This window comes from Ovis canadensis, chromosome 24 (genome assembly GCF_042477335.2).
Source record: "Ovis canadensis isolate MfBH-ARS-UI-01 breed Bighorn chromosome 24, ARS-UI_OviCan_v2, whole genome shotgun sequence".
Lineage (NCBI taxonomy): Eukaryota > Metazoa > Chordata > Mammalia > Artiodactyla > Bovidae > Ovis > Ovis canadensis.
In genome coordinates, this window is record NC_091268.1 from 16,298,412 (window position 1) to 16,307,064 (window position 8,653).

Consider the following 8,653-nt stretch of genomic DNA (forward strand, 5'->3'; position numbering starts at 1 on the left):
ACTTACTGGGTTAAAGCCCCTCCTAAGATCTTTACCACTCAGATAATCACAATGGTGTGATAACTCAACTAGAGCCAGACATCCTGGAATGTGAAGTCAAGTGGGCCTTAGAAACCATCACTACAAACAAAGCTAGTGGAGGTGATGGAATTCCAGTTGAGCTATTTCAAATCCTCAAAGATGATGCTGTGAAAGTGCTGCACTCAATATGCCAGCAAATTTGGAAAATTCAGCAGCGGCCACAGGACTGGAAAAGGTCAGTTTTCATTCCAATCCCAAAGAAAGGCAATGCCAAAGAATGCTCAAACTACCGCACAATTGCCCTCATCTCACATGCTAGTAAAGTAATGCTCAAAATTCTCCAAACCAGGCTTCAGCAACATGTGAACCGTGAACTTCCTGATGTTCAAGCTGGTTTTAGGAAAGGCAGAGGAACCAGAGATCAAATTGCCAACATCTGTTGGATCATGGAAAAAGCAAGAGAGTTTCAGAAAAACATCTATTTCTGCTTTATTGACTATGCCAAAGCCTTTGACTGTGTGGATCACAATAAACTGAGGAAAATTCTGAAATAGATGGGAATACCAGACCACCTGACCTGCCTCTTGAGAAACCTATATGCAAGTCAGGAAGCAACAGTTAGAACTGGACATGGAACAACCGACTGGTTCCAAATAGGAAAAGGAGAACGCCAAGGCTATATATTGTCACCCTGCTTATTTAACTTATACACAGAGTACATCATGAAAAACGCTGGGCTGGAAGGAGCACAAGCTGGAATCAAGATTGCCGGGAGAAATATCAATAACCTCAGATATGCAGATGACACTGAAGAGGAACTAAAAAGCCTCTTGATGAAGGTGAAAGAGGAGAGTGAAAAAGCTGGCTTAAAGCTCAACATTCAGAAAACTAAGATCATGGCATCTGGCCCCATCACTCCATGGGAAATAGATGGGGAAACAGTGGAAACAGTGTCAGACTTTATTCTGGGGGGCTCCAAAATCACTGCAGATGGTGACTGCAGCCATGAAATTAAAAGACGCTTACTCCTTAGAAGGAAAGTTATGACCAACCTAGACAGCATATTCAAAAGCAGAGACATTACTTTGCCAACAAAGGTCCGTCTAGTCAAGGCTATGGTTTTTCCTGTGGTCATGTATGGATGTGAGAGTTGGACTGTGAAGAAGGCTGAGTGCCGAAGAATTGATGCTTCTGAACTGTGGTGTTGGAGAAGACTCTTGAGAGTCCCTTGGACTGCAAGGAGATCCAACCAGTCCATTCTAAAGGAGGTCAGTCCTGGGTGTTCTTTGGAAGGACTGATGCTAAAGCTGAAACTCCAGTACTTTGACCACCTCATTCGAAGAGTTGACTCATTGGAAAAGACTGATGCTGGGAGGGATTGGGGGCAGGAGGAGAAGGGGACGACAGAGGATGAGATGGCTGGATGGTATCACTGACTCGATGGACATGAGTTTGAGTGAACTCCGGGAGTTGGTGATGGACAGGGAGGCCTGGCGTGCTGCGATTCATGGGGTCGCGAAGAATCGGACACGACTGAGCAACTGAACTGAACTGAACTGAACACGCTCCAGAGACCCTTCCTGGGGGTGAAAGTCCTGAACCAACATCACGGGAGGCAGCAGGGGTGGGGGTTGGGATGAGAACAAAGTCACTGCCCTGCACTCACTGGAAAGGGACACACCCAGGGGCAAGGTTAACCCTCCCCCGCAAGCTCCCAGAAAGCTTCCCGGCAAATATCCCAACCCCCAGATGTGGCAACCCAGCCTGGCGCCAGAGTCCAGGGGGACCCCTCCAGGGTCCCCCGCGCCTCTCCCTCCAGCAAGCACAACGCCGCGATCCCAAACCGCAGTCTAGGGCTGGTTCTTCCGAGTTTAATGGGAAACAGAAGGTGAGAAGCAGGCCAGGGGCCACCGCACTGCCGGGAGACAGCAGCGCATGGGCTTCTCGCTATCTCTCCCTCCCAGACTTGGGGGCCACGGTGTCTTGAGGGCGAGGGGGAGGGGGGTTGGGAGGACAAGGCTGGCCCTGGGGAAGAAGCAGGGTGTTGGCCGGGAGGGTTGGCAGTCAGTCTTCTCAGCGTGCAGACCCGTCCCCTGCCCCGTCTAGGGTCTGGGGGGGCGGGACATACTGGTGGATCCAGGACACGTAGCTGGTCACCCGGGTGTACACCCCAGGGAGGTCGCGATGGCCACAGACGTCTCCCCAGCTGACAACGCCCACCTGGACCCAGGTGCCATTCCAGCTGCACACCAGGGGGCCCCCGGAGTCACCCTGCAGGAGAGGCGGCCCTCAGCGCCCTGCAGTGGCCCCTCGTGGGCGAGGAGGGGCAGGAGGACGGAGCGGGCCTGGGTCCCACCTGGCAGGAGTCCCGGCCCTCGCTGCCCGCACACAGCATGTCGTCCTTGATGATCTGACGGGCGGCGTCTGCAGAGGTGTTCTGATAGTGCCGGTTACAATCCTCGGTCCCCACGACGGGCACCTCCACCTCCTGCAGGTGATGGGGCGGGCGCAGCAGCCCTGTCGGGGGTCGGGGGCCGGGTGAGGGCAGGCACTCACTCTGCTCCACGCTGGGGCATCAGCTGTGGGCTCCAGGCCCCTACTGCCAACCCTGACCCTGGGGTCCAGACCCAGCACCCTGGGGCACTGGGGCTCAGCTTCCCCACAGCCAGTAAACCCACCCAGTGCCAGGACACAGGGCTCCATAAGCCTAAGGACAGGACGACCCAGGATGGCACTCTCCCGGGAATTCTTTTTCCCTGGAGAAGGGGTGTAGCAAGCTTGTGTCCTGACAAAGTGCTCTGAGCCGCATGGGTTCAAGTTTTCACCTTCTGACATCTGAGACCAGGGCAGACCCCAGCTTCTCTTTTTCTGTTTGTTTTAATTATTTTTTATTGGAGAATCATTAACTTACAATGTTGCATCAGTTTCAGGTGTACAGCGAAGTGATTCGGTCATACAGATACATAGATAGTTACACGTATATAAAGATGCTCTGTTTCAGGTTCTTTTCCCAGGGAGGTCGTTCAACAAAGTATTGACTAGAGTTCCCTGCGCTTTACAGTAGGTTCTTGTTAGTTACCTATTTTATGTACAGTAATGGGCTTTGTCCCTCCCCAGCCCTTTGTCTCCTGGCAACCACAGTTTGTTTTCTATGTCTGTGACTATTCCTGGTTTGTAAATAGGTTCGTTTGTACAATTTTTTGGTATTCCACATATAAGCAATATCACACGATATCTGTCTTTTTCGGTCCTGACCTCACTCAGCACGACAAGCTCTAGGCCCTGCATGACCCCGCACATGACACTCTTTCGTCCCTTTTACGGCCGAGTGATATTCCGCGGTACATGAGCACCACGTCCGCTTCATCCACTCGGCTGGTGTACATCTCCATTGTCTCCGTGTCTCGGCTATTGTGAACAGAGCCGCAGCACACGTCAGGGCACAGGCATCTTTCTGAATTTTGGCTTTCTTCAGGTACATGCCCAGGAGCAGGCCCTAGCTTCTCGAGCCCAGGTTTGCTCGTCTGCAGGAGGACAGCCAAGGTCCACCCCGGTGGTCATGGTGAGGACCGATGAGGACCATAGGGGTAATTGCTGCGACCTGGCAGAGAATAAAGGCCCTGAGTCCCTAGTATCCCACAGATCTGCCCAGCTGAGACCCAGGCCTCACGCACATTCAGCTCAAAGGGGAATCCCCTTCAAAAGATCAAACAGAATTAGTGGATGACCCAGAAATTCCATATCTGATCTAGACCCAGAAGAATTGAAAATAGATGCTCTAATAGGTGCTGGAAGCCTCAGGCTCACAGCAGCTTGACTCACAGGAGCCAAAGACTGGCAAACACTCAGGTACCCATCAGCTGGTGAACAGATGCACAGAATGTGGTTCGTCCACACAGTGGAACATCACTCAGCCGTAAAAGAGGAATGAGGCGCTGAGACTCACTGCGATGTGGACGAGCCCTAAAAACATGCTCAATGAGATGAGCCAGACACAAAAGACCATACATTGTACGATTCCACTTACAGGAAGCTTCCAGAACAGAGAGCTGGTGGTGGCACCAGAGGCTGGGGGAGGGGAGCCAGTGCTTGAGCGGGATGGAGCCTCTGTGTGGGGGGACGTTCTGGTGACCAATGGTGGTGATGGTTGTGCAGTCATGCGAACGTACTTCGTGTACAGTTAAAAGTGGTTAAGATGGCAAAACTTTGTTAGGTACGTGCTAGGCTAAGTCGCTCAGTTGTTTCTGACTCTTTGTGACCCAATGGACTGTAGCCCGCCAGGCTCCTCCATCCATGGGATTTCCCGGGCAAGAATACTGGAGTGGGTTGCCACTCCCTCCTCCAGGGGATCTTCCCAAGCCAGGGATCGAACCCAGGTCTCCCACATTGCAGGAGGATTCTTCACCGACTGAGCCACCAGGAAGCCCAAGAATACTGGAGTGGGTAGCTGTTCCCTTCTCCAGGGGATCTTCCCAACCCAGGAATCAAACCGGAGTCTCCTGCGTTGCAGGTGGATTCTTTACCAGCTGAGCTACCAGGGAAGCCCTTGTTAGGTATATTTCACCCCACTAAACAAGGAGAGGATTTCTCCACATCACAGAGAATAAAGTGTCTCTGCGCACGCCCACTGGGTCTCCCAGAACCTTACCTCCGAGTCTGATGTCACCCCAGCCGGTCACCCAGCACATCTTCCTTTCGGGGACCCTCAGTGAGGCAGGTGGGAGGGAGACCACCTGGACGTGAGGGGAGAGGGTCACGGGGGTCTCCAGTCTCAGCAGGGCTATATCCGCGCCCCCTTTGGCAGACAGGAGGTGGTCGTAATCAGGGTGTGGGATGACCTCAGTCACCTTCATCAGCTGATCTGGGTCATAGAGCCTCAGCTGCCCGACTTGCACCCTGAAGGCAGAAGCCTGCGGGCTTTTCCTGAGGGAGAGGGGCCGGAAGCCACTCAGAGGCCTGGGCTGGGGCAGGGCCAGGCCCGTCTTGCAGCAGGAACCGGGCTGGCCGCTGGCAGAGCCGTGGCTTTCTGTGCGGCTCAGCGCCCGGCCCCCAGCCCACCCCCCCCTGTGCCCCCCACCCCTGCTCCCCTCCCCAGCCACGGGGGCAGCGGGCAGAGTGACCCACCGTCCAGTGCAGTGGGCCGCGGTGAGCACCCACTGGGGGTGGACGAGGGAGCCCCCGCACACGTGCTCCCACTGCTCACGCTCCTTGCTGTGCCTTCGGAGGCTGGCCTGCCATGGCCACCGGCCGGGAGGGGCATCATGCACCCCCACCGTGCCATGCTGCTCCCTCCCCAGGTTGGGATCTGGGAAGCCGAGGAAGGGCGCCATCAGGGACCCCTGCCCGGCTGCACACACTCAGTCCCTCCCGGGGATCGACTGACCAGTCCCCTCTGCACAGGTACGGGGGCATCTGGGCATCCGGGGCAGGGGACAGGGACAGGGAGTCAGGACTCACCCAGGGACACAGGCACGAAGCCCCCCGGGCCCGGAAGGGTCAGGAAGAGCAGCCACAGCATCTGTGGGGGAGGGCAGGGTGCCCGGTGAGGCACCCAGGGCCAGGACCCCGGGGGGAGGGTGGACAAGCAGGCCGAGTGGGGGCTTCCTCACAGGGGTGCACCTCTCACTCCCCTCCAGCCCCTCTGAGCCCCTTTACCCCCCAGGTGGGGGTCCAGGGAGCTGCGAAGCACCTCCTTTCTTGGGCCCGGTGGGGACCGAGCTTGGTGAGTCGATCCACAGTCATTGAGGAGCTCCTGCCCCTACCCTTGCTGGTAACATCCACACTTTGCTGTGCGTGCACGCTGTCCTGTCCGACTCTGTGCGACCCCAGGGACTGCAGCCCACCAGGCTCCTCTGTCCATGGGATTCTCCAGGCAAGAAAACTGGAGTGGGTTGCCCTGCCCTCCTCCAGGGGATCTTCGTGACCCCGGAACTGAACCCACGTCTCTTCTGTCTCTTGCACTGCCAGGCGAGATCTTTACCACTAGCGCCACCTGGGAAGCCCGACATCCAAAACCTCAGCTGCCAACCCACAACCAGGCCAGCGGAAACAGGCCCAGAAGAACGTGAAGAGGATGCAGGCTTGCTGGATGAAGTCCTGGAGCACTGGCCCAGGCTGGCGGGATGAGGGGCAGCATTCACCAGTGATGGGGCCGCTTGAGCCGCGGGGCAGCCCTCAGGGGGCCACTGAGCTTGGCGGGGCAGCTGGAGCATGCCACCATCTGCCTGGAGCACAGCTGGCCACCACCCTCACTGCCACCAGTGGAGGGACACGGCACCCTGTCTGCTCTGAGGCTGGGGTTCTTGGAAGCTGTTGCTGAGACAGTGTGACCCACTGGGCCATGGAAGGCAGGTGGATGGAGCCAGGCTGGGTGGAGGGCGATGCAGGGCTGAACACTGCCTGCAAGGAGGCTTAGGGCATGCACAGCCCTCGTGGGGACAAAATGCCAGCCCTTACACAACCCTAGATTAGCCAGGGGGCCGACGGGAGTGAGGCAGCCACAAAGAAGCTGCCAGCCCCCCAGACACAGGTCAGCAAGTGCTACCCAGAAGGGGGCCGTGGCAGCCCACCCTGTCCAGCACCGTCCACTGTGTGGGGGGACAGCAGCTGTAGGACGGGGGAGAGCGAGGCTCAGGGTCCAGCCCACAGCCACTGCGGCCGTGAAGGGGACCAGCAGGGCCCCCCATTGTCCATTAGACCCCCTTCGGCAATGACCCGCAGACTCACCCCATCCCTGAGGTGTCTGAGCTCCGTCTGGCCACATGGACGTCTGGGCCAGGACTGCAGCCCCGGGCCATCACAACTGAGGTGGCCCAGGGGTGCGTTCTGCATGTCCCCTGCCCTCCATTGTGACACAACAGCCCTCCTCCTGGCGGTCAGTGTCACTGTCCTCCCAACAGGATGCCCCTCCTTCTTGCCCAGGGGCCTCTAGACACAAAGCCCAGTACAGCCAGGCATCAACCGCAACTTTGCTTTCAACACCCTTACGACACTGGGACCCTTTGAGGGGCCGTGACCCTTGACCTTGCAAAGTGCAGACTTGCGGGCTCTGGGAGCACCAGTCCCCACTGAGTGTGACAGTGGGCGAGCCCCGCTCCCCTTGCGGCCTCTCGCACCCCGCACGGCCCCACACTCCGCTGGGGAAACCCCGCTCCCCACGGCACCCTGCTTCCCTCCAGGGGCCCTGCTGCCCCCTGCCCCCACTCCCCTCGTGAGCCCTGCTCCCCCTGCCCCCGGGGCCCCCACTCCCTCCATGGCCCCTGCACCCTGATTCCACAGTTGGAGACACAGCTCCAGAGGAGGCCTGCAATTCTGCCCGGGTTTCGTCCGGAGGACAGCCCGCCCCATGACGTGTCACTGCCCAGCTGGTTCCAGGTGTGCCCAGAGGGCGCCCGGCCGTGGGCCTCTCTCTCGCCTCCTAATCTCAGAGTGGTCTGGGCACTGACACCATGGGGCAGTATTCAGACACCCGAGTTCCCGGATATGGTGCCAGCCGACTTCCTGCAAAATCACAGGTGGACATGCCTTCATCACCACAGGAACAAACCTCTGGCCCTTCCAGGAGCAGAAGCGCTGACATGGGCCTCTGTCCACAGGGCCGGTCGCTCCCTGGCAGAATCGTGCCATCGGGGCAGGCGCTGGCGTCCGTTGCTGGGAGGCTAAACCAGCCCTGTTGAGGACCCCCCCACCGTGACCACCTTTCCACCAGCCGCCTGGCCGGCTGGGCAGCAGGCAATGCGCTTCGCTTCCAGCGGGAAGAACGGCGGGTGCCGCCGCCCACTGCTGCTTTGAAGTCAGTGTTGCCCACCCCCCAGCTTGGGACCCCTAAGTATTCGACTCGTACCCCTCGTCCCTCCAGATCAGACTGGAGCTGGGTGGTCCCTCGATCCAGTGGTGGGTCTCCTTGTAAGAAGAGGTGAGGGCGCTGGGAGACACACAGAGGAGACAGCCGTGGAGGGGACAGAGGCCCAGACAGGAGGATGCGGCCACCACCAAGGATGCAGGCAACCCTGGATGCCGGGCGGTCCTCCGGAGCCCCCAGGACACCCTGAGCTGGACCCCCGGCCTGCAGCCGCGAGGATGCCTTCCATTGCTGTAAGCCCCCACCTCCCCTATCCTTGGCAGCCCACCAGGAAGAGCCCACCCAGCCGCTGCTTGGCCACAGCCTCAGGCAGGGACACCCAGAGCCGGCTCTCCTGGGTTCAATGAGCTGCACAGAGAGGAGGCGGGGGAGGCTGTGACGCTGGCCCCACCTGAGGGCACGGTCCAGCTGCCCCTTGAGCTGAGGACAGGGGCCGGGCAGGAAGGTCTCAGAGCAGGGGGCGGTGGAGGACGCAGCTGAGTGGAGAGTGGGCATCGGGGAAGGAGCAGTGAGGGCCCCCCCCTCAAACACCCGGGGGGTCCGACATCAGCAGTGCGGCCAGCACCCCGGCTCCTGCGCGGGCTGAGGGGCTGAGGAGCTGCCGCGGCCACTGTAGCACAGGCAGGAGGCCACTCCAGGAAGGCGGGGCCACGGCGGTGCCCTGCAGCTCACCACCCCAGCTGGAACCAGGTTCCCCTCCAGTCACAGCACCGCGAGCTCAGGTCTCCAGGGACCCATCACTCCCTCTGGGGTCGCAGTAACCAGCATCCT